Consider the following 23,348-nt stretch of genomic DNA (forward strand, 5'->3'; position numbering starts at 1 on the left):
TGCTCAGTGCAACATGGTGGTGAATGCTTGATGGCAATTATTGATTCAGGTCTCAGAAACTGGTGTATATATTGGATTTCAGAGGTGATGTGTTGGGCTGTCAGAGAGGAGCAGACAGTTTCAGCTCTCCCCCTGACAAGTGGATTCAGTCATAAGACCAGCAATTGCAAGGCATTAAGCTTGAATGGATCTAACTGCCTGGGGCAATTAGGGTGGTTCTCTTCTGGAGGGTGTGTTTGTCTGAGTAGGGAAAAACTCTTCTGAGGTTAAAAAAGCAAAACAAAGCAGAACTTAAAACCATTCAAGTCTTTGTCCTTTGCCAAAGGCTCTGCTGAAAAGTACAGTAAAGGAAGATGAGGGAATGTCATATATATATGTCTATCTCTGTGTGTATATATGTATGCATAAAAATATATAAATATAGATATACTTTTTCTATATATATATATAAAAATATAATGTGGGGGATGGCAGAGGGGTATCTGAAAAGGTTGCTACTCTTGGAAGCTGGTAATGGATATTATGTGATCCCGTCTCTTGGACAGGTAAACTGCTATCAGGTGAGCTCCCAGCGTATCACTGAAGAATATACTCCTGAAAAAGTCTGTCAACCTTCTCTTGTACTGAAGTGTGAGATACATGAGGTGCTGCATAGTCATCTTAATCTTTTTTAATTCTTAGTTAAACAGAAATGTTCCAAGAGTGCTTTTAGTCTGTCTGACCTTGGGCTCAGGTTCCCAAAGGATCTGTGCAGCTAGTCAAAACCGTGTTGGACCTACATGGTGGTAAGTGGCTGATACTATGTCAGGGTAGTATACTTTGAACATGTTCTAAAAATGAGTTACAGTTAACCTGGAACTTTGCAAGCAGGTACTGGGAGAGCAGGATTGGCCCTGGCTGTAATGTATCAGTGGCCTCAGGGACTCAAGATTTAGTTAACAAAAAACTCCGATGTTGCCCTCCCCCGTTTCCTCAACTGGCATTGAATGCAAAATCCTCCAAGATTTTGGAAAGACAACTGCAAAGTACGGTAGATGCAAAGGCAGAGGGGCCGGAGGTATGAAAGGAGCCCCCAGCTGCACTTGCAGTCGATGACATTTTACATAGTAAGAAGGCACAGCAGTGAAATATCATTCAACTGTAATGCAATAAACTTTAACTGAGGTATAACAATGGTTTGGGGAATTCTACTCTTATTGGTATAAATCTGTAGATTTCAGTGGGGTTATTCTGACTCAAAATTGTGCAGTTTAGAAAAGCTATGGTCCCCTATTTCTTTAGAGCTCTGCTTATCAGAGCACTTAGGACAAAATCACATCCTTGTTGAAGTCAATGGCAGAACTCCCACTTATTTTGGTGGTGTCAGATTTCATCCATTGCAAATTGCTGAACATCACAGAATTCCGTCAGATGTAATCAAAATATAAATGCAAATTGGTATCATCTCATAATGTAGCAAATACAGGGGGAGTATCTTGCTAGTGGTGGTGTGAAAGACACATCTGTGCGTATTTTTAATGCACCTATGCCGTGATGAATAGATTTAGATACTATGTCATAATGATCACAGGGGAGATACATTGGCGCTGTCATTGACTGATTGCTTCTGCTTATTCCTTGTTCTTTCATAGTCAGAAATCTAGGGATTATGACGGACAAGGCAGAGAAAATAATCCAGCTACTTGTGCTGTGGTTTCAGATGCTAGGGACCTTCCCTCCGCTGCTTGGATGCCAGATGCACTACTAAATGGTGAGAGGCAGTGGAGGCTCATTCTTAGAGGAAACCAAGGGAGGGGAGAAAAAGTACCCAGCCATTATCAGGGAGTTACTGTGACGGTAAAATTACGGAGTGCTGATTAAGTACTGGCTGCTTGGGAGCCCTGTGTGGATCTTCTCAAATCAGTGTTATATTGGATAGTGTTTTGAGGTAATTTCTTAAACTACAGGAAATACTTCCCAGAAGCTTTTGAAAACTCAATCTGATTTTCACAATGCTTTCCAGAGAAAAACTTCTCAGGACAGCGAGAGTGCTGATGATGGGATTTAGGTGATTTACTTGGTACAATCAGGCAATTCACTGATTCAACTGTTCTTGAACCTTTAAGATAATCATAAGTTAAAAAACAGAACTGCTATTTTAAAACTCAGCCTCTAAAAACATTGAGGGGGAAGACTGCCTCTTCCAAGTTATCTGACTCAGCCTGGGAACCTTTGTTATCCAACATGATTCATTTTAGGGAATGCAGCTTGTGAATCAGAATGGGGCTAGGGTGTTGAAGCGGCGGGGAAAGGTATCCTAATTTGTCTTCCAAGCAACAGTTTTGACTTGAAAGCTAGTTCTTTCCTCTCCTTCCCTGCTAATATAATGGGACATAGCAGTGGATGAAAAGCATGAATAAGCCAGTTGGCAAGTTGGAGACAAGCTGGACAGTGGTGAGATAGTTGTGGGTAAATGGTGGTGCGGAGTTGCATAACTGTCAAGTATTGTTAAAAAAAAACCCAAACCCCAAAACCCCCAAAACAAAACCAAACCAAACCAAACAAAACCCCCCCAAAGCTAGCATCAGCACGTATCTTCAGTGTGAACCAGTAGGCCTGTATGGGTTATGAGGAGGAGCACAGGTGGGGTTTGCAGGCAGTTCTGGATAAAATGAGTACATATTTGTGGTCTGTTATTTAGGAAGCTTTGATTAACAGCTCTCTGTGAGGTTTCGGAGTCTGTTCAGCATTTCTGTCACCAAGTATTGTGGGAATGAGGAGAATGTTCCTGCTGTTAAGGCAGCCATAAAAGCATATGTAAAGTAAGTATTTCTGGTAGCATGGTGAGTCTCCTCCCCTAGGGTTTTGAATTAAAGTTTCTCCATGAATGTGTACTGTGGTCAAAGGAGAAGTCTGTGACTTTCTCAAAAGAGCTAATACATCATGCTGATGCCTGTTATAGTGTGACATGAGATTCCTTTTATGCTGTATCACCGTGACTAGAGGTGTTCCCTTCCTTTGTAGTGGTGGTTGGAAGCTAACCAGGAGATACAAGCTTATGTCTCATTTCTGTAATGTAAGTCCTAAATGCTACTGTGGGGCTTTTAATAGTTAACTGCTTCGATGTCAACATATTAAGCTGCAGGGTGTCCCCTAGGTTTTGTAAATTATCCTAATGATAAATTTAAAAATATTTCGTAGGAGTGTACCTACACCAGCAGGATGGAGAGCGGGGAGGAGGAGGAAAAGGAAGGCAGTGGGTTTTTGCCTGGGCTTCTAATAAAACTTGTATAATTGAATATGTACTAAATGAGAGCAGCCTCTAATGAGAGTAGATGAGCAGAATGACAATTGAGGCTATGCACTTCAAGCTTAAAACCAGGAACGAGGGCAATAAACATGCCAGGTATTAGGTAGCCAGATAACAGAAAGTTTAAGACTTAATAAAAATGAGCAATGTTCTTTCTTCAGGAACACAAAAAAGAACGGTCTTGATTCCTGTAGCATTGTATCATGTCCTTTCTTTGTCCTTAATCAGCTGCAGCAGAGGCTTGGAGTTCAATACATATTGACTTAGAGCATATGCTGAAGTCTGAACTACTTGGGTTTTGAAACTTCAGTTGTCAGGAGCAGCATACAAATCTGGGTTAAGCTAGCTGTTCTGTTAAAGTTACTTCTGCAGTGTAGTCACACTTTTAATTCTAACATATTAAACTTTGAGGTGTTTAAAAATCCATGCATCCTTACCACTGAGCAGCTTGTTGGAAGAGCAAGCGTGTAACTTATTATAGAACTCTGATTGCCTTTAGAACGGCATTGCCTATGTCCATTAATCTCAGTAACATTATATACACATAATATATTGATAAAATGTTAATGACCTAACTTAATGCCAATAAAAGCAGGAAATGAGGGCGTAGGAGTACAAAGTGTAGTACTCTTTAGCCTTCAGTCTTTCTGGTTGGTTTATTTGTTTGCTTACTGATTTGGGGTTTTGTTTTTTTTTTTTTTTATTTAAAACATCCCCCCCAGCATTACACCAGACTGTATGCAAAAGCACACGTTGTGCCCAGATTCTAAACTAGCTGTTCACACATGAGAGGATGAGAAATGTCCTCGGACACATGGCCAGTGCACAAATGTTTCGATATTCTGATCTCCTTTGCCAGTTTGTGCTGTTCTTTGGGCACCTTCTGTGCATGTTGCTTGTTGCACCGCTGCTCCAGCCAACAGTCAGCGCCTGCCCTGCCCCTGTTGGCAATCGGTGATTGAGTTGTCTCATAGCATGCCAATCACTCCTTTATTTAAAAGGCAGCTGGTACCTTACCAGGTTTTCCACTGGGCGTAAGAGCACACCAAGTTGAATGGTCTTATTTGGAGCCTCTCGGAATATCTGTACTTATGATCAGTAAAAACAACAGCAAATGCTTTTAAATTGCTGACGAGCCAAATTTTGCGGCTGCTGCTGGTACCTACACAGCACCGTGAAACCTGATGGATTTCTGGAGCTGGAACTCAGAGAAAAATGCAGCCTGGTAAGGTATTAAGGCTTCTAAGTATTTCAATTAAAACTTAAATCTGAACTCTGCAACACATCAAATGGACAGAGAAGAAACAGAGCAACAAAAATCAATATAAAAAATAGTTCATGCTAATGACATTTAACAGTCCTGCCCTGCAGTGTGTCCTCATTCGGGGAGGAGGCAAGTGTATTGGCTATTGAAATCTTACATAAAGTGTGAAATGAAGAATGTGTGCTGGAGGGGATCAATATAAACTTTGTAATATATTTTAAATTTTTCCCCTCCTAATTAAACCAAATGAAGCTTATGGTGATCCTCATGGGATTTTTTCCTGAGAAGAGGGAAAAATGAACTGAATCTAGATTCTGTATGTTGAAGGTTAATTCTAATAAATCAGAAAGCAAAGATCTTGTAATGGGAAAGTATTTTCTGCACTCACCCAATTAAATGTTAGAAGCTGGATAATGGAATAATTGTAGTTAGGCAATTGCTACAAAGTCGTAATAGCTTGAGTACAACTAAGACTCCAAGGCAGTAAAATGCTGGTGGTAAAATAATAAAACCATTATTTCAATAATAATCTCAAGTTAATTAGAATAAGGCAGTGCAGCGTATTTTTAATACTAGACAAAAACAATTAGCATAGTACTTACTAACAACAATATCCTTATTATCTGAAAGACAAAACAGGATTAATGCAGCAGTAAAGCATTGAAACCATATGTCAACAAAAGAACACAGAGGAAAAATAACTTTGTCAATAGCCCAAGCTCCAGCACAAGTGATGGAAAGTTCCACCTCTAAGGAAAGGAAAACTTGGTTGTAGCAGATGTATGGTTGAGTTTCTTAATAACGAATGTGGTCTTTTCTCTGTGCCAAATGTTTATTTGTGTGGATTCATTCTTCACAAAATGTCTTGAGTCTCTTCTGATTATTCCTCCCTCTTTTTTTTTTTTTTTGTTGGCAAGATTGAGACATGATATATCCCCACATGCCTGCCTGAGTACAAAATAACTAAAAGTTAAGGCTAGAGGGATTATTTAAATTATGGTCTGACCTCCTGTAAAGCACAGACCAGAGAATTCTGCCCCGTTACTGCTGTGTTATCAGGCTGACATTTGAAGCAGATACGTGTTGTAGATGCCTCAAGTTTCAGGACTGCTTTACAGCATGCGGCACTCGGTATTCTGACCCCATCGCTGCTTAATGATAGGGCAAAAAACTGCAGCGTGTTTTGTTGCAATTGCCCCGATAGAGATCTGGAAGGCTGAGAATACATTTAGCATTCCAACCAAGCCTCATCCTACGGCTACAGCAAGCTTTCCATGGGGACGTGTGAACACGGTCTTTTTACTTGCAGAGAACAGTCAAGAACAAAATGCTGATTTTTGTTCTCAAAATCTTTATAGTTGCTTTCAAGATGATCCAGTGAATGTTACGGCATTTTCACTTTGGTGCTGTTGTCCCCTGTGGGCTCTTGGGTAGCTGTTAACGTTTTCAGGGTTCAAACACTCTCCTGCTCACCCTTACCTGCACTGTTACTCATGAGGAAAACGAGGTACTCCTTCTCCACGAGGGAAAACAGTGACTTGCAGTCACTGCTAGTGAACTTTTATTAGTTCAAGTCCTCTAAGCGTCACTGTCTCGCTGTCTCTGGCTTGCATTTAGTTTCAGGCTGATCTCAGATCAAGGGGCTGGTCAGCCTGTGTTTTCGCCCTCCTTTTGAAATTTTAGGAAGGATCCAAAGTGTGTGCTTAATTATGTCCAGGCCCTATCCTTGCAGGATAGGATAGTTTGCAGTGCGCTTCCTTTTTTGCTGAAATCTGTTACTTGGTTATTGTGGAGTAGCACAGGGGGGAGGCTTTCCAGCAAAGGCAAGGGTGAAGGCCCTCTTGGCCCAAAGGGGTGGAAGGTGTGCTTGGCTTCCCTGCCGAGACACCCAACGAATGCTCATCAGCGCTGTTTATTACCAGATGTTGTCGTGTAGCCATCTCATGGTAAAGGCTGTCAGCTGGGTGGACCCGGGCTGAGTCGGAAATGGTGACCTAAATGGGGAGAGCCTTGAAGAGTTGTGGTGTACAGAAGGGACAGGGCAGGGGCATAGGGAAGCTGGGAACGTGCAGAGTGCTGGATGTCTGTGAGCTATCTACAACTCTTTTGAAAATAAGATCCTCCTTGAAAAATCTTGGTCTTTTTGCTTTCGGTGTATGTTTTGCAGAGGAATACACATGCTTGCGTTCTGGCACATTTGCTCATTAATACTGGTAAAAGAAAGGCAGTGGTTTTGGAGAAACTTGGCTGTTCAGAGAAATACTGAGCATTCCTGCATAGCTACCAATATCTGGATTATAATATCTGACACGTTGCAATAATATTTTGCAATTTAAGCCCCAAGAAATAAATTCAGGAACTGCAGCATAGTCAATAAACTAAAAAACTGCTTTGTGTGGATAATTATGGCACTGATCTTGCATTACATTTTAACCTACATGAGACCCTGCTGACTTGACAATGTTAGTTATTTCCTTTTCTTGTAATGCATGTTACACTGCTTTTGGTGTAGCACACTGGCCAAAAAAAAAAAAAAAAAAAAAAGGGCCATAGATCTGTTCCACTATGTCTATTCCTATTTGACAGTACAGCTATTTGATAACCACCAGCTAGTTTGTATTCTCAAAAATCTAGGAAATGCGCTGTTGGAGGAAATGCTCTGAAAGCATAACTTCCGTTTATTAGAATGGGATCTTAGCATTTTATTCCTTTTTATTATCATTTATGATTTTGCTGTGGGTTGTGCATTCCTCTTGGGTTCTATCACTGGGAATAATGGCTGACATTTGGTTGGGGAGCGTGGGGTAGTGGAGAAGGTTAGGAAACTTCCCCGTTCTCTGTCATGACAGTTTTCTATTTAATCTAGATAAAATAAGAATCCTAATGAGATGTGTCCTATGATTAATTTGTAGCATTTTGCCTCCTGTTAATTATAACCTACTGTCTGGGGAATCGGTAAGAGAGGGCAAAGTCTCATATACAATCAAGCATTTGAAAGAATCAAAATATATAAGCTAATTCCCACAAACCTATCTCAAAGAGCGAGGCATCTCCCAAAGGCCCTTTACGCGACGGGAAAGCTCTTATTTTCAGCAACATCCTAATGTCTGTGTGTTGCTTGATTTTCATGATGCTGTCAGCCGCTGCAGACATATGGCTCCAATTGATTTGTCCTGACAATAACAGTTACCAGCACTCATTTCTCCACACTGAGAATGAGGCACATCTGTTATAAATTTGTTGACCGTCAAGGACCAGTAAAGACCTATCTGAAAAACATCTTTTTTTTGTCTCTTACTTCCCCCACCCTCCTGCCCCCTCTTAAGCATGGTTGTGGCCTGCTGTCCAAGACCATGGCTCTTTAAAGGTCATTTCCATGGTATGTTGTATATCATGGGCATTGATTTTTATCAAGAATATATTGCTGTGACTAAATAACTCCTGAGCACACTTGCTGATTTTATTTTGGGAATTCTCAGTTGTTCAGAAGGGAGTTTGGGGGCTGGTTTAGTTTCTACTCGGAGACCCTAATTCTGCGCCTTTTCAGGCTATAGGTGATTATTTTAGTATGTACTTTTGCCTTTGAATGTCTAACAGAGGTTTATTTTATTTTGAATCTGGGCTGGAAGATTCCTGGAAACTATAGTGGGACCTTATAGAAGAAAACAAAGGCATAATCTTCTACAGTATGGCAAACATACAAAGAAATGCTTCTCCTGCTTGCAGGCAAGCGTTACACAAGTACACGCAGCATAAGGTTATCCCCCTGCCGCCCAAACCCCAGTTGTTTCATGTACATCTTCTATCAGTTTCTTCTCTGGTTCAATACCTGGATGCACTTTCTGAACTAGTGCAGTCTTTGAACTTCTGTCATCACCCTGTGTTTAACTTTTGAAGGACAAATCCGTGCAACTGCCTGGATGGAATATTCCACTGGCGTTCCTGCATTTTAATCCTGATTTGGCTGATAGCCATCAGATGATACTGAGTAATGATTTTTCTTCTCTGCACCTCTGTTTTTTCAATGCTGACCATCTTTGCAAAGTGCTATGGTATCTAACGTCGTACAGGACTATGTAAGAGCAGTTTTATCTGGCTGTGATAGAGAACCTCCATGACTTAGTGGGAGCAAGGGAGTGAGACTTTCCACTTGGCGAGAAGCGTGAGCTGTGCGGAATACAGCGATGCTTGCTCACTTCAGCAGAAGTGTGGGCCAGGTCTCGGAGTGCTGCACGGGACTGCTTTGGGTTCTGCTTCTCTGACCAAGCGGTAGAGTAAAACAAACTCTGTGGCCTTCTGCTACTGGTTCCCAGTCTGTAAGCTCCAGTGTGTTCCCGTGGCTCTCGTCCTCCAGAGTCAGAAAGTGTAAATGTCTGACGGATACGGGAAGTTCACCTCTGCTGGCGCTGCAGGCAAGACAAGCCTGCCTTCCAGGTGGAAGAGGGAGTAGGATGGACAGGCACTGCAGGTATTTTGCTTCTCCTCTGACTGGCCTGACTCATGTGAGGATGACTTCTCTGCCCTTGCTCTGCGCCTCACCTGGCACAAGGATGGCTGTAAGAACACAGAGCAATAGACTGTTGTCCACCTGTTATCCTCCACTTCAGCAGGAGGAACGTGCATCTTGGCTTAGGACCTTTGCCCTTAGACTACACGAAGATGCAAGTTTTGCCTTTCTGGTATCTCTGAGGCTTAATGAAGTTCAGTTTTGCGTTTTCTTTGAGTTTGCATGAAAATGGTGAAGTTTCCTTTCCTGCTTCTCATTCAATAGCTGAAGCTGGGATTCATAACACTGCAATGGAAATATTAATTTAAAAGAAAAATCCTTTTCCTTCACTTTAAATTAAATTTAAAATGAAGGAAGACATCTCTATTCCTCCCATGGTAATCTTTCTTTTGTTTTTAATACAATGTATTATAACATCATAAATAGAAATGTAATCTTACTAAAAGACATGCAGCAAGTGCTACTTTATTAGAAACTTCTTAAAAAGAATAATTTACCAAGTTGAAATATTAATGCAGCTGGCTGGAAATTGCAGATTTTTACTAGGGCATAGTCATTTTTTAAAAAAAGCAAATTAAAGTAGATATATTTTAAAGAAGTCCAATTTTGGATAGCACCAAGCTTTTGCTAGCATATTCTGGCACCACTATATATTTTTAAATTTTTTTTTTTAAAAAAGCGCTTTAAAATTTATTCAGATGTAAATAAAGAAATTCTTTTTCTTTCTGCTCCCTTTTTGCCCTGTAATTGTAATCTGTATTGTTTGTGAGTGTGGAGTAAGAACAAAATTATTGTAAAAAGTCTCATTTTGACTGTCACTTGGCTTTTATGTAGAACAACTAAACTTACACCAACCCAAGGCCCTTGGCTGTGAATGACAGTGTATGTGTAACACCACCTCACTTATCTAATTCTAAGGGGCATGAAGGCAGAGTGTGCTGGATCTCTCAGCTGCGTTAGACTCAGTGGCAATTAAGAACTTTCAGGTCTTTCGAGGATTTCTTTCCTCCCGACTTGACATATTCCTTACTGTGACCTGAGAAGCACCTTTTTCCTTCCCTTACCCATACAGAAAATAACGAATAGTTATTGATTCCATGTTGCTTAATGGGCTCTAATAAATTTACACTTACAATAAAATTTTGAAATGAAGTGTTTCCAGATTAGTCAGGGCTTGGTTCGTTTGCACGTAACACTGCTCTGCTGCAGTGGAGTGGCTGAAAATTGCAAAAGCAGCCTTCTGCTCTGTGTCTTTTTTGTTATTATATTATTTAGACTTAGATGAGTGGGTTACTGATAAGAAAGTAATCGGTGCCGTCAGAAGCTCACGAAGGGTACTCGGCAATAACTTTGGCCGTCCCTGGCCCTACGTGGAATACCAGGCTACGTGATGTTTCTGTCACTATTTGATTTGTCCTGGGTTTGGGCTCTCTCTTCCTTGCCCTGTCTCCAATCTGCCATGGCAGTGCTTCTCTGCAGTCTTGGCTTCATGTTGCCTGCCCTTCTGCTCCAGCTACCTGGGGCCAGAAGAGGCTGTTGTGTTCCTGTCTCAAAACATTTTTTTTTTTTTGACTGCTGTGAGCAGTGCTTTTGTCCTGCTGCCCTGTCAGACCTGCCACCTGAATGTGTTCCTCAAGCCAGACCTTTCTCTGCGTAGCCATGCTGTGTCTGAGCGTTTGGGGTTCTTTCTGCACGGCATCTCTAAGAAATTGTCCTCCTCCTCTGCCCACCCAGCTGCACGCCTCCCCAGGGTTTTGTCCCTGAGCAGTTTGACTGATCTTTGCTGGTCTTGTGCCTATTTAGAAAGCTGCTGGGAAGACTGGTTTTCAAGCCTGTCTCTCTGAGCCTGGGAGCTTTTTCTCTATTGCACCAACCTCCTTCACATTCCCTGTGGCTCAGTCTTGTCCCGTGGACACGCGGTTCCGGCTGAAGCTGACTCTGGCCCATTGCTGCTGTTCAGTTTTGAAGCCTCAGCCTCCGCGCCCCTTTTCTGTGCATTCTGTGGTTTTGGGGGGTGAAAATGAGGATTGTTTCCTGGGATTTTTGTGGGTGTTGGGTGGTTGTGTTTTGGACTTCCCAAATCCTGGCAAGTCCTAGTATCCATCTTAATAGGATAATGGCTAGAGCCAGCTCTGCTGGCAGCTAAGCTTCTTGCAGTTTCTTGGTATTTCAGCAGATCTGCTTAAACTAACTTCTTATCTCATGTTTGTATCTTTTAGTTCCTTTCAGAGCAGTGCAGTAATGAGAGGGATATGCTCCATGTGAGCAAAGATGGTCTTTGTACACGCTGTGTTAACATGGGTATCAATTGCCGAATGTGGTCTACATCAATTTTTATTTTCCTGCAGCTTTAAATCTAATCATATAGAGTAGATGATATTTTACTAATCATTGTGAACGTTTTTTATAGCTATTTAAAGTCCTGTGTTCAAATCGGATTTGGTTGTCGGTTGGCAAGTAGCTTGAGTATATAGATGCTTCTTTGTAATACATCAGTTTGTTCATCAGAGAAAACTACAATGTCAAGAGTCCTCTCTCCCCCCCTCCCTGAAATTTTGATGCATGTTTTTTGAAGAAGTCATGAAAGGATTTAAATCCAAAGCTGAAAAGCCTGACTGGAACTGATTGCTTTGAGCTTCTTGTTTACAAAATACGAATTGGGGGTTAAAAAAAGAAAGACAACATGAGGTTTTCTTATGAATAGTCTTACTTTTGATTTCTCTAGCAAAGACTGTGATGTATATGGAGAATGTAAAAAAGAATAATAATAAAAGCATATTTAATGGTGAACAACTTTTTTGAGAAAAAATTTTTGAAAGTCTGTGCAGTATTGATAGAAGTTCTTTAGAGTTGTAAGAGGCAGCTTTGCAGATCCCTGTCACAGATAGGATGAATGCTGTCACAGAACAAGCACTGATATGCTGTCAATGTTTAATGCATTTGTTATTTAAAAAGTAATTTCCTTGTTATAATGTATTTTTAAATTGCTTAGAGTAAGAGAGAATATCTGTTGTGATACTAATTTCCTTTTTGTGGACAAACTAGAACATAGGATAGTGCCATAAAGAAATCTTTTAAGCATTGCACAAAAGGATGAAACTGGTTTTTAACACTGGCACCAGCTATATGGGAGATGGAGTATTGCTACAGTTCACAGTGGAAGCATAAAAGGAGAAGCATAAAATATGAAAATCGCAACACATGCACACACTTTGGACTTAACTCGCCTGGGCGGGGGTTGTTATTTTCTTGAGTAATTAAACTTTCTGTGGGTATTGAGGACCATTCTGGGGCTTTCTGAGTCAAGTGGGGCCTAAGTACAAAGCTGTATTGTAATTAAATAGCCAAGCCAATCTGCTTGGGAAGTGAGAAACCTGCAGCAGTCAACAACCTTGCTTTCTGCAGGTGGGCTGAAGTCTTCACGAGGATTCTTGTGATCCTTAAGAAAACAATTACATTTGTCAGGCTGTGGGCTGTACACTAGACCCGTCTCCCATGGCACAGTGCTTTTGTTGTGTTTTTTACTAATTCAAGTGCTTGTAATAACTGTAGGATTAGTAACGCTGGAACCTGGGGAAGGTTGCAGAGTGGTTGAGACTGGAATAGGAAGGGAGCAAGCTTCTGTGCCTCAGCCTTCCCGAGAAGAGGTGCTCTGGGGCAAGTGAAAGCTTGGGCACTGAGTTGCAGCTCTCCGTCTTCTACCCCTGCCAGAGTTGACTTCTCTCTTGTTGGCCTGGCAGTGTGGGACCTGTTCAAACTGGTTGGGAAGGCTGTAGGCCTCTCTGCTGATGATCACTTATGCTATGGTCTCTATTCTCAGCCAGTGCTGATCTGCAGTGGCACTTAAGCAAAGCATGTGTTGTTCCCAGCACTTGTGTGCACTAAGTGTCTCCTCTCAAACCTGCCCCTTGCTTAAAAGATGGTGTGCATTTGAGCTCCCACCGCGCCCGCCACAAGGTGAAAGCATCCCTTTGTTCCTTATGGAGCTCTTCATCTCCTCCTCTTTCGCTCTTGTGCTGTGAGAGCACTTCTTGTCTGAAGATCAACACTTCTGAGCGCTCTAAAATCTAACTCTTTATGAGGCTTGTTATGAAAATTGATGTATGAAACAAGGAGGTAGAGAGCGGAGCGGAGCGTTCGAGACTTGAGAGGGTATGAGCATGAGCGCACCAAGGCAAGGCCAGGCAGGGCTGAGCAGCTTATGGCTGGGCTGCCCAGGCCAGCACGCAGTAGGGCACAAGGTTGGTGGTAAAGATGTTTTGATTCATTCTGCATGTCGTGTGTCATCCCCTGTCGTCCCTCCCTCCCCCACTCCAGGTCTTAGATTTTTGGTTAAATTTTTTTTTTTTTTTTCTTTCCTGAGTAATGGGCCTCAAACAGCATGTGGCACTGCAGTGACAGTCTTGCCAAAGACTGTCTAAAACTGAGTTATTGCTTCCAGTATCTCTGTGCATGTGCCCCAGGATAGCAATTGCCTTTTTCTGCAGTGGTATTGCAGCATGAACTTTCATCTAATTCATTATCCACCCTAATGCTCAAGTCTTTCTGCATTACTGCTTTCTAAACAGCAGTCTCTCACTTCATTCCTGCACTGATTATTATTTCTCCCCAACTGCATTGCCGTACATCTATCTTCGGTGGAATGTCTCACTTACATCAGCCCATTTCGCTGAGCTTGCCAGACAGCTGAATATTTTTGAGGCATTCTTGCTTGCTTCTCCTCCTCTTGGTTTAGCATCATTTAGATTTACTGAGAGTGGCGTTAGCTTTGTCCTCCAGATGGTTAAATTGGTTGGATAGGAAAGAACGGTGACCCTGTGCCTTTTCAGACTGTGCTGCATGCCATCTCTGTATGATTACAAAGTGTGCACCATTGCTGGCAATTTTTATCTATTTACTTCATCTGAGCTCTATTACTGCTCTTTTGTTCTTGCTGCCAAAGGCCTTCGTGCTCTTGCTCTTAGTAGTATGAGGTTTTGTGTCGAGATCTTTATTGCATTCTCCGGAGACAAATGACCAAGGAACCGAGTATTAGTTTTGGACCCTAAACAGCACCAGACCCTTCTGCTGGGAAATTTCCAGAAAAATTCTTGCCTGGGTGAAAAACTAATGGTGAACTGCAAAGCAAAGATGGAAGTTTGATTCATTTTACAGATCAGCTCTGTAGTATTTATAGTGTCTTTTCCCTTTGAACAATGCAACTTACTTGGAAGGAGAGAGTTCTGAAAATGGTAGGTCACGTTTTTGGGGCATATATCCCTGACTAACAACTTGTTCAGTCAGCACAAAAAATCTCTATTTATCTCAGTTTCCACTTTAGATTTATATTTTGGGAAATAAATGTGGATGAAACCCTTTGCTACAAAATCTGTGTGTAATGCAAGCTGTCAGCATAAAAAAAGATGAAAAAACCCTGTTTTGTAGATCATAAGCCAAATTAAATACATTTCTACACAAATAAAAATGAATGCTTGCTTGCTTGGTTCTACTCAGCTTTTAAGTTTGATCCTAAAATAATTTTTGTGGATTGGGCTGGAATTGCTGTCACATGCTGGAGGCACTAAATCTGGCTACCTGAGCGCTACTGATCTGTTTCAGTGCAGAGTGATACAAATCTCAAGTTATTTCTGCTTGATCCGGGGGAGCATGCTGGTTTATGCCCTTCCATCTTTCCTCCAGGAGATTGTGCAGCTATAGATGGTGAGACCTGACTGCAAACTGACAGGAAGATACCTCACAGTGGGACTAGAGCATTTCTCCTTCCTTTTCTTAAATAGTTCTTTATTGAGCTTTCCACCTTCTGCATTAATTTGAGAGCCTGAACCAAATAACCAGGAAGAGATTGATGTGGCCTCACTTTATTTCCCACAGTCAATAAATTGTTAAATGGGCCAAAGGACACGGGTTAAAAAAAATCATTTTGTATAAAGAATGAGGGATTTTTATTAGCTGACAGAGCCCTTGTCTCTGAAGACTTTATAATGGGGCAAGTTTGATCTCATGCCATGCAGTGGGAGCAGCTCTGTTGGCTTCATAAAGTGCCTCGCTGTTCTCCATGTGAATGAAATCAGCCCTGTGCCCTGGATTTTCTGCTAAATGAATGCTGGGCTTGCTGCTCCTTCGGTGTCAGAAGCAGGTGAGTTTGCAGGGATACCTTGGAGTGAGGGCTCCATGCAGTGTCAACGCTGAACTCTTCCCCAGGAGAGACCTGGCATGCTCTTCACAAGAGCAGAGTCTTCCTCTGGGGACTCTGCGTAAGTTTAGCAGGGAAGGCCCTGGTTTATAGATACATGCTTGTCTTTACTGATACAACGCAAATGCGGCTTTAATGGGATGATGACATGAGTGAATGAAATTGTAGGCTACCTACGGGGAAGCATGAATGCGTCTGGCAAGATGGCAGCCCAGGTGGGCAGAAGTCATGCACAGAGCAGGGCTGCATCACAAGGTCCTTCCTATGGTTTTTGGATCAACCTAGTAAATTTTTTTTCTTTTACACCAAGAGACTTCTTGTTATGTGACTTAGGGGAATCTGTTTTGAAAACACAGTAAGGCTGTACTAGGACAAATGCTGGCAGTGGATAGAAGCAAATTATTTCCGGAGCAGAGGGGTGAAACTGGTGATTTTGCATGACTTTGTGTAGTTTTGTGAGTACTGCTGGGTTTAGTGAAATGACAATTGTATGATTCTGCATTAAACAGGGAATTGAACGTACAAAATACTCCATTAAGGTCATGTTTATTTGCTGTTCAGAGGCTGTTCTTCTAACACTGTGCATGCTGCAGCACCTGATTATGTGAGAATAAGAGTGAGACAGGTGGTTCCTGCTGCGGTGTTTTCTGTTGTAAAACCCTTAAGGTTCATCATCCCATTAAAGCCCCCTTTTGCCATTGTTAATTCATCGCACAAACAAGTCTCCATTATACATGTGTCTTTTTTACATTTCCCAGATAAACCGTGCCATGAGTGAGGTGACCAAGATGGTCCCTTCTCGGTGTGCCTGGATTCCGGCTTGTTCCAAGCTTGACTTCAAGCCTGCCCTTGGGGAAATAGTGCAGAGACATGGGAGCGGGCCGTGCGAGTGGTCATTTTGCCCTGATAGCTGGGTTTTCATTGCCTTCGTTCACTCTGACCAGGCTACCCTAGATATTGGAGAATTGAGTTTCTATGTTTTCTCCCTAATATCTGCTGTGATTCAGGCAGCGCTGGCTGAGAGAGCATCAGCTTTCCTGTGGAGGTCAGCCTTGCTTATGAACCTCTGCTCTGAAGTTTTATTTCTATGTTTGCATCTCACATTGTTATGAATAAAATTCAGAGGTGACACGACCCTTCTGAAGTACAGCATGGAGAGGTGATGAACAAGGATGAGGAGTCCTCCTTTTAAGAAAGGCAGATAACGATCATTAACAGAAGTCTGAGGGACTGTGGAGGATGCACAGACCAAGAGTTTTCAAGGTTACAGAGTTTTCAGGTGCTCCCAATTATTTTTCTATCTGACTACCCAAATCAGAAGTGTCTAAAATGAGTCCGATTTTTAGGATGTAATGTGCATTAGTCTTCTTTAAGGTATCTCAACTTAGATGCCTAGAATACTAGTCTGTTTGAAAACTTTGTCTTAAAGGTAAATGGAATGCATTTCTGCATGCAGGGAAGTGTCAGGGAACAGTTCAGTGGGATAAAGGTTTTACTCTGGGTTTGGATCAAGCGCAGCTGGCTTTGATGTGTTTGCAGTTCTCGGTGATGGGGGATAAGTCTTTGTGAAGCTGGGGTCCTCCAACTTTGTTTCCGTGGCTATCGCCATCGCATGCTGTTTGCAGTGTGTCACTAACAGCAGCCCCTTCATCCTGGAGGAGGAGTGCAGTTGTCTGGGCTATTTTTTTCTGCTCAGTATTTCTCCGTTTTCTCAGAGGAAAAGATAACGGATTGGTTTTTTTTTCATGACATGTTGCTCACACACAGGTGCTCATGTACTGCATTCTGAGAACCCTTAGTCTAAGGGTATTCCCCAAGTTCTCTGGCAGAAGCTTTGCTGTAGGGCACTGTCCTCCTGGAAGGGGTCATGTTGCAGTTGGTTTAATTTGTGCATTTTTATCTTGAGATGGAAATTGTTGGCACTGTTGGTTATCTGGCTGACTTTGCTTATTCCTAGCAGAAGTGCCGCAGGTGATGCCAGTTGACATCAGTGGCCCGAATTCACCAGCTATGTCATATCTTGCACAGCTGATGCCAGCAGAGTGTAAGCTGTGAAAATGCAAAATCAAGCCCTTTCTAATCATCCAGCAGCATCTGTCTCTTCCTGGCCTCCCAAGCTTCTTTTTCTGAGTCCCCTTAATGGGGCATCATTAATGCAACTTGAAGTTGCCTTACTGTCTTGCTAATGAGCTTTTCTCATCTTGCTTCTAAAGCCAGGCAGGCTGAGAGAAGGATCAGTAGGAACTCGTGACTGAGGAGACTGGTTTGCTTTTCCTTCGGAGGGCTTCCGCTCTGCTGGAGAGCGGCTCATAGCACTGGGCACTGCGGCACACTTGCGTGTCCTTGTTCTGGTTTGGCGTAACGCTTGCTCTAAAGTTGGAGACTTTCCTGTCACCCTTAAACGCCATCCCTTGTAATGTAAGGCAAAGACTGCACTGAAAATCTTTCTCCTGTTGCTTGTCTACATCAGCTCTAATGCTTTGGGACTTGCATTGTGTTGATACATTGGAGTAATACAAAATTGCATTACACTTAATTCGCTGGCTTTGAAATCAACAGGTTACCAAGGGTTAATGCACCTAGTGACTGCCGTATTCATGTTTGGGATAAGGGCTTTTAATTCTGCTAGTTAATTTAATCCCCACAGTTTGACAGCGTGTTCCCTGGACTATTTTTCATCTTCAAATTGCAGTCTGCTGGTTAGTTCCTGTAAAGGCCTGCTGTGCTCTGCATTTATGTTCTTGTTCTTAGGACTTGCGCTGTTACCACATCATCTATCAGACGCATGAACAACAGAGAATGAATGGTATGAAAAGTGCCCGTGTCATTTTTAGGAATAGACCTGTGGCTTGTGCTCATACAGGAATTAAGGGGCTGCCTGAGTGACTGTCATCTGGGAAAGGGATACACATCTCTTGGCAGATGTAGCATCCGGGTGTCTGTTATTTCACTTAGTCGCGAGAAACTTGCGGTTTGTAACTCCCATATTTCATTAATGGAAAGCCGTGAAAATTGCATGTGCATTCATAGGAGAATAGATTTTGCCTTTTATCTGATAATCAGAAGAAATCTCTGCAGCATAATCAAAGGAAGAAGTCTCATTCAGAATATAATTTGTTGATGCTGTCTGACCACCATATGTTGTTTTAACTTTCATCCTTCTTTGGCAAGATATAAAATAATCTGCAAAATATGGGAATCCATGGCTGAAGAGTCTGTTTAAAAGCAATGCACTATCAAAATGGATTAGCTGTGCCTGAAATATTTCTACATCTATTTGCTGTCAAAGGGTGGCAAAATATTTAAGGCAAATAGCCTAGTTTTGTTTAGAAGTTGTCTGTGAAAGAGCCTAGAGAGATGAATTTAACCATTATTTATTTTAATTGTTCAAAAATATTTTAATTGTTTAATATTATAAATTTATTTCCTATCAGGTTTTTTTTCCTCTCCTCTCTTTTTCCTTTCTGGCCCATTTGACAACATTTATTCGAAGAAATTGCCTGGAAGCCTAAACTCTTTTCAGCAGAGCATGTGTTGCAGCGTGTAGCACTGCAGTGTCTTCAGCTTACCTGCTTCTCTTTAGCACAGTCCAATTAAAAACGCAGTAAATGCACCTACATAAAGATGCTGCTTTTTATCGGTGAGGCTTACTTGAAGCTTTAGGCTTGCAGATGGCTAAGTGTCTTGGCTCACTGACCTCTTAAACTCCATTTAAGAGATGATGCAAAAGCCCTTCAGGTAATGTTTCTGTGCCCCCTCTCCTTTTAAAATGCGGCGTTGTGCAGTCTTCAGGAAAATGGTGGTTTTCTTTTTTTTCAAAAGTTTCCTTTCTACAGGCATTGACCTGATACAGAACTGATTGCTAGCTTTCCTTATGATTTAGTGCTTTTTTGCTGCACACTTACAAGATTTTATTTTTACACCCCGCCCCTCCCACACACAGACACTTTAAGTGTTTTCCTAGTGTGACACTACTCCGCATTCCAGTAGTCAAGTCTCTTGTCTCCAGAGGCTGGCTTGTTTTCCACCAGTAGCACCAGGTTGAACTACATCAGTTGAGGTGTGCCCACGTTAGGGACCGGGACTAAAACTGATTCAGCTGCCAGTATAGTCCACAGTGGCAAGTCACAGAATGATTACGAGCTGGGCAATATGTGTACCTTTGTACCATTTCAATTGGAACAGCTGAAAACAGATTTGTGTGCAACCCTTGTCTTCAAAGAAGGCTCAAAAGCATCCGAGTTTGGCACACGATCTAGTTAATCTACCATCATAACTAATGATTTCACCATTCAGACATAAAGTATCGACCTTAAAGGATTTTTCTTACATAGCTGATGGCTTGATACCTTTTAAACACTAATGCCGAGGGTATAATCTCTCTGAATAGTATAATAGCTTTATATTTAAGGTAGATTGGGGATAAAATTTTGTGTTTTCATGTGAACTATGAATACCAGTAAGACATTCAGGCAGGAATTACCTTATCGTACCTTTGAGGGCACTTATCAAATAATTTTTATGGGAAAGTTAATACATTGAGACAGTGAATGGAAAGCTGATCAGAATGCTAAGGCATATCCCAGCATTGCATTGCTTTTGCTGTCTGCAGATATGCGGCATGGGTTGATTCATTTAGCACATCATCTAAAATCATGTAGCGTTCAGTACCGATTAAAATTATATGAAATTGTGTGTAAGAGATTTCTCCATGTTAGCTTTGAAGGATCCTTGCAGAAGTAGTTCTGATAGGCACAGCACAACTCCACTGACTGCAGGTGTTACGCTTCATACACACCAATACTGCACCAGCAGCCAGAGGAGTTGCTCAGGATTTAATTTCACGCTTGTGTATCTGAGTGTAAGCTTGGTCCCCTTCTCTTTTAATCGTGTATCTGCAAGTCTCAGACCATATATTACGGTATTCATTACTCCTCTGCCATCAGCACTGGCTGATGTATCAAATGAGACCTTGCAGGGCAAGGGCTTCTGCTGTCCCTTCTCTTCCTCTCTGTCTCCTGCCGTCTGTGGGTGCCTATATTCCACCCCACCCCTCTGTTTTGGCTGCTCCATTTTGAGCCTTCCTGGACCATGCTACTGTCCCTCCTATTGTCCCGATTTCCACTTCCCCAGCTTTTCCAGGGTTCCCAGAAGAGAGGAGCCTCCCCATGTTTGCTCCGTGCCGGACCACCCCGTCTAATTGCTGGCTTTTCTCCAGCATCCAGTTGTGCAGGAGTGGAGCTGCTCTCTGATGAGCTGTTAACTGTCTCCCAGCTGAAAACAACTTGCGGAAACCTGTAGCGATAGGTGCTAATGTAGCTTCACTTTCTTAAATATTTTCTCCAAAACTTGTTCCGATATTAGAAACACTGGAAGATGTCAGTTGATTTTGAGTCACTTCTTTGCATGTATGGCTTCTGAAGCTGTGGAATTGAGGCATTTCACAAAAGTGAATAAATGTACTCTAATGGCTGGAGCTGAACGAAATATTTTAGCTGTATATATTTTCAGTGAAAGAAGCAGATTTGGCAACACTGAGATGCCTGTTAAGTTTTCATTGGTAGAGTCAAGTTGTGTTGGTTGGAAGGTACATCCCCCGCCCCCCAAAAAATCTGGAAGAAGTAACGATTCTGCCTGAAACATAAGATGGTTTTGATTTATGAAGCAGTTTCTTTTTTGAAATAACTTGACTTGAATGCTTTGGCTCTTCCAAACTTTATCTGAAAAGCCACTGTATGCTCTGTTCTGTACCTTGCGCCTCTCCAGTATGAGAGTCGGTTGACCCCAGTTGACACCACAGAACAAAAGCACCATGAGATTGAGTCTGTGGTTTCCTGATGACGTTACCAGTGTAAGACGTTGCCAACAATAGCTATTTGTTCCCACAGGGTTTTCTTGGAGTGTTTGTGTGGCCCCATGCAGAAATGCATGGCCGTACTGTGAACAGGCTGGGGAACTGAGCCCGCCTAGGGACGAAGGTGGTGTCATGATTTTTGATACAGACAGACCATTACCTTTCCAGTTCACAGCATGGCCAGAGATCTTGACCTGTCATCCTTTCCCCAAAGTTTCTGCAGCAATCCAGTAAACATCTGTCTTCTCTAAATTGCTAATGACTACTGAATTATTGCACGTTTGTAAGGGGACTACTGACATTAATGTTGGGCTGCCTCACAGTGATGGAGGATTTTATTTAGAACAGGATGTTCCAGTGTGTTTCTTTTTCAGTCCTACAGAAGATATTTAGCGGTATAACCAGCAAGTTCCTTCCCATAGTTCTCATGACAAATACTTGAGCTCCCCTCTTGTTTTGTAACATCCTTTTTGGTGGAAATAAGTTTGTGTACAGCATGGCTCTTCACCATTTATAAGTATAGATAAATGTATAAATCTATTAAGTGTCCATGCAGAAAACTAAAACTGCATATTTTCACAAGAATGTCAGGTTTTTAATTGCATAAATAAGATGCTGACTGAAGCAAATGTTCAATTTCACATTAAAGTTAGGCATTCATAAAGGCTTGGATTTGCATAATTTAATTTTCTGCACAGAGGATACTGAAAATCAATGGTATGATTCATAGCTATACCATGGTTGCCATGTGGCTTTTTGAGGGTTCAAGCTAGGAGTACAAAGGGGTTTACAACTTCAGATGTTTCTCACTGACTCGGAGCCTTTTTTCCTTCAACAATATAGATTATTTAGACATAGTTTCTTTCTTCTGATGGTAAGGCACACAGGATGGCTTACTGAGGAGATACCTGCAGGAGTACATTGTTCCTTGGAGGAGGCAGGGTGAAATCTTCCTTCTGCCTGCAGGAATCAATTTTTCTGGGTGACAAAACCCCCACAACTATTTGCCTCCTCTACGCAGAGGATGCTCAGAAGAAAGCTGCTTTTGTCTTTCATTTTGTAATAAGGAGGGACTTTAGGTGTATTTCTCAGCACATGGGATTTTTAAGTGAATAATTGGGCCATTTTTTCCTGATAGCCTTTTCAGCCATCCATTTAGGTTATTTCTATGTTCTCTTGGGATTTTCATGGTCTCTGATCTTTGCTCAGGTTTTTTTTTTTTTTGCCAAGAGGGTTTGGGTCTCCACATTCCTTACCTGTTCTTTTCTGTTGAAATGAGTGCCTGTTGCCTCCCAACCAGGTAGACGTATAAGGGTAAATCAGAAGAGGAAAATAAGGTATGTCGTATAGTGTTGCCTACAAATCCTGGTAGCATGATGTGTTCCAGCGTTTCTAGTTTGCAGCCTGGAGTGAATTAGCATTTAGAAAGTTGCCAGGAAATCTGGAAAACTCATTCAAATCAGGGGCCCATAATAAATTGCACAATTAGTACCTTTGCTCGCACAAGAGAAAATTTGGCAGGGGCAAACCTGTAATGCCTTTCCTGAGATTGCAGGACTTTTCCTTCCACGTCAGGATTCCAAAATCTGCAGAAATCCATGATCCGCGTTGCAGACTGAAGGTTGTCTGCAGAGCTGTTTAGCATACATGGATAGCCCTCGGACACAGCGTGCTCTCTGCTAGTGTGGTACAAAGGGGGTGTCACCCAGAAGCTTTTCTAAAGGGAAGGCGAGCCAAATTCTGAGGTACTGGTGCTTGATGTTCAATAAAGTCCTGTTACAAGCTTTGTTTCAGCCCAGCTGTAATTGGCCTGGGAATAGAAGGGAATACAGTGCTTGGTGACTGCATACGGGTGGCAGTGCTTTACATGGTTTTCTAAAGTTTTAATTTGAGTTATTCAGCTAGTTTCTTACCGATCAAATAAGTGGTTTGGGATCAGTTGGACTTAAATTTCCAAAGAGCTGGTTGGTGCATACTTGTTCTTCACATTCTGTGTTTGTGGTTCTGAGGGTTTTTTTGTTTGTGTGCTTTTGTTACAGCACAAAAGTTTTTGGCTGTGGTGCTCTGAGGAAGGTAGTTGAATTTATTACGGACTTTTTACTGACATTTGTGAATTCACACACCTCCAGTTTAGTTCAGTCAGAAGCATAGAAACAATAAGCAAAATTTGCACATAAAAAACCCAAACAACCCATGTCCTCATGGAAGCTATGCATTCCTTTATAAGAAAAAAAATACAAA

General features: G+C 41.9%; 1 protein-coding gene across 1 annotated transcript in view; it reads left to right on the plus strand.

The window, feature by feature from the left end:
• PTPRG (protein tyrosine phosphatase receptor type G) overlaps positions 1-23,348 on the plus strand; it is a 417,051-nt gene that overhangs the window by 69,745 nt on the left and 323,958 nt on the right. The gene's annotated exons all lie outside the window — the stretch shown is intronic.

The sequence above is a fragment of the Pelecanus crispus genome, chromosome 7, assembly GCF_030463565.1.
Source record: "Pelecanus crispus isolate bPelCri1 chromosome 7, bPelCri1.pri, whole genome shotgun sequence".
Classification (NCBI taxonomy): Eukaryota; Metazoa; Chordata; class Aves; order Pelecaniformes; family Pelecanidae; genus Pelecanus; species Pelecanus crispus.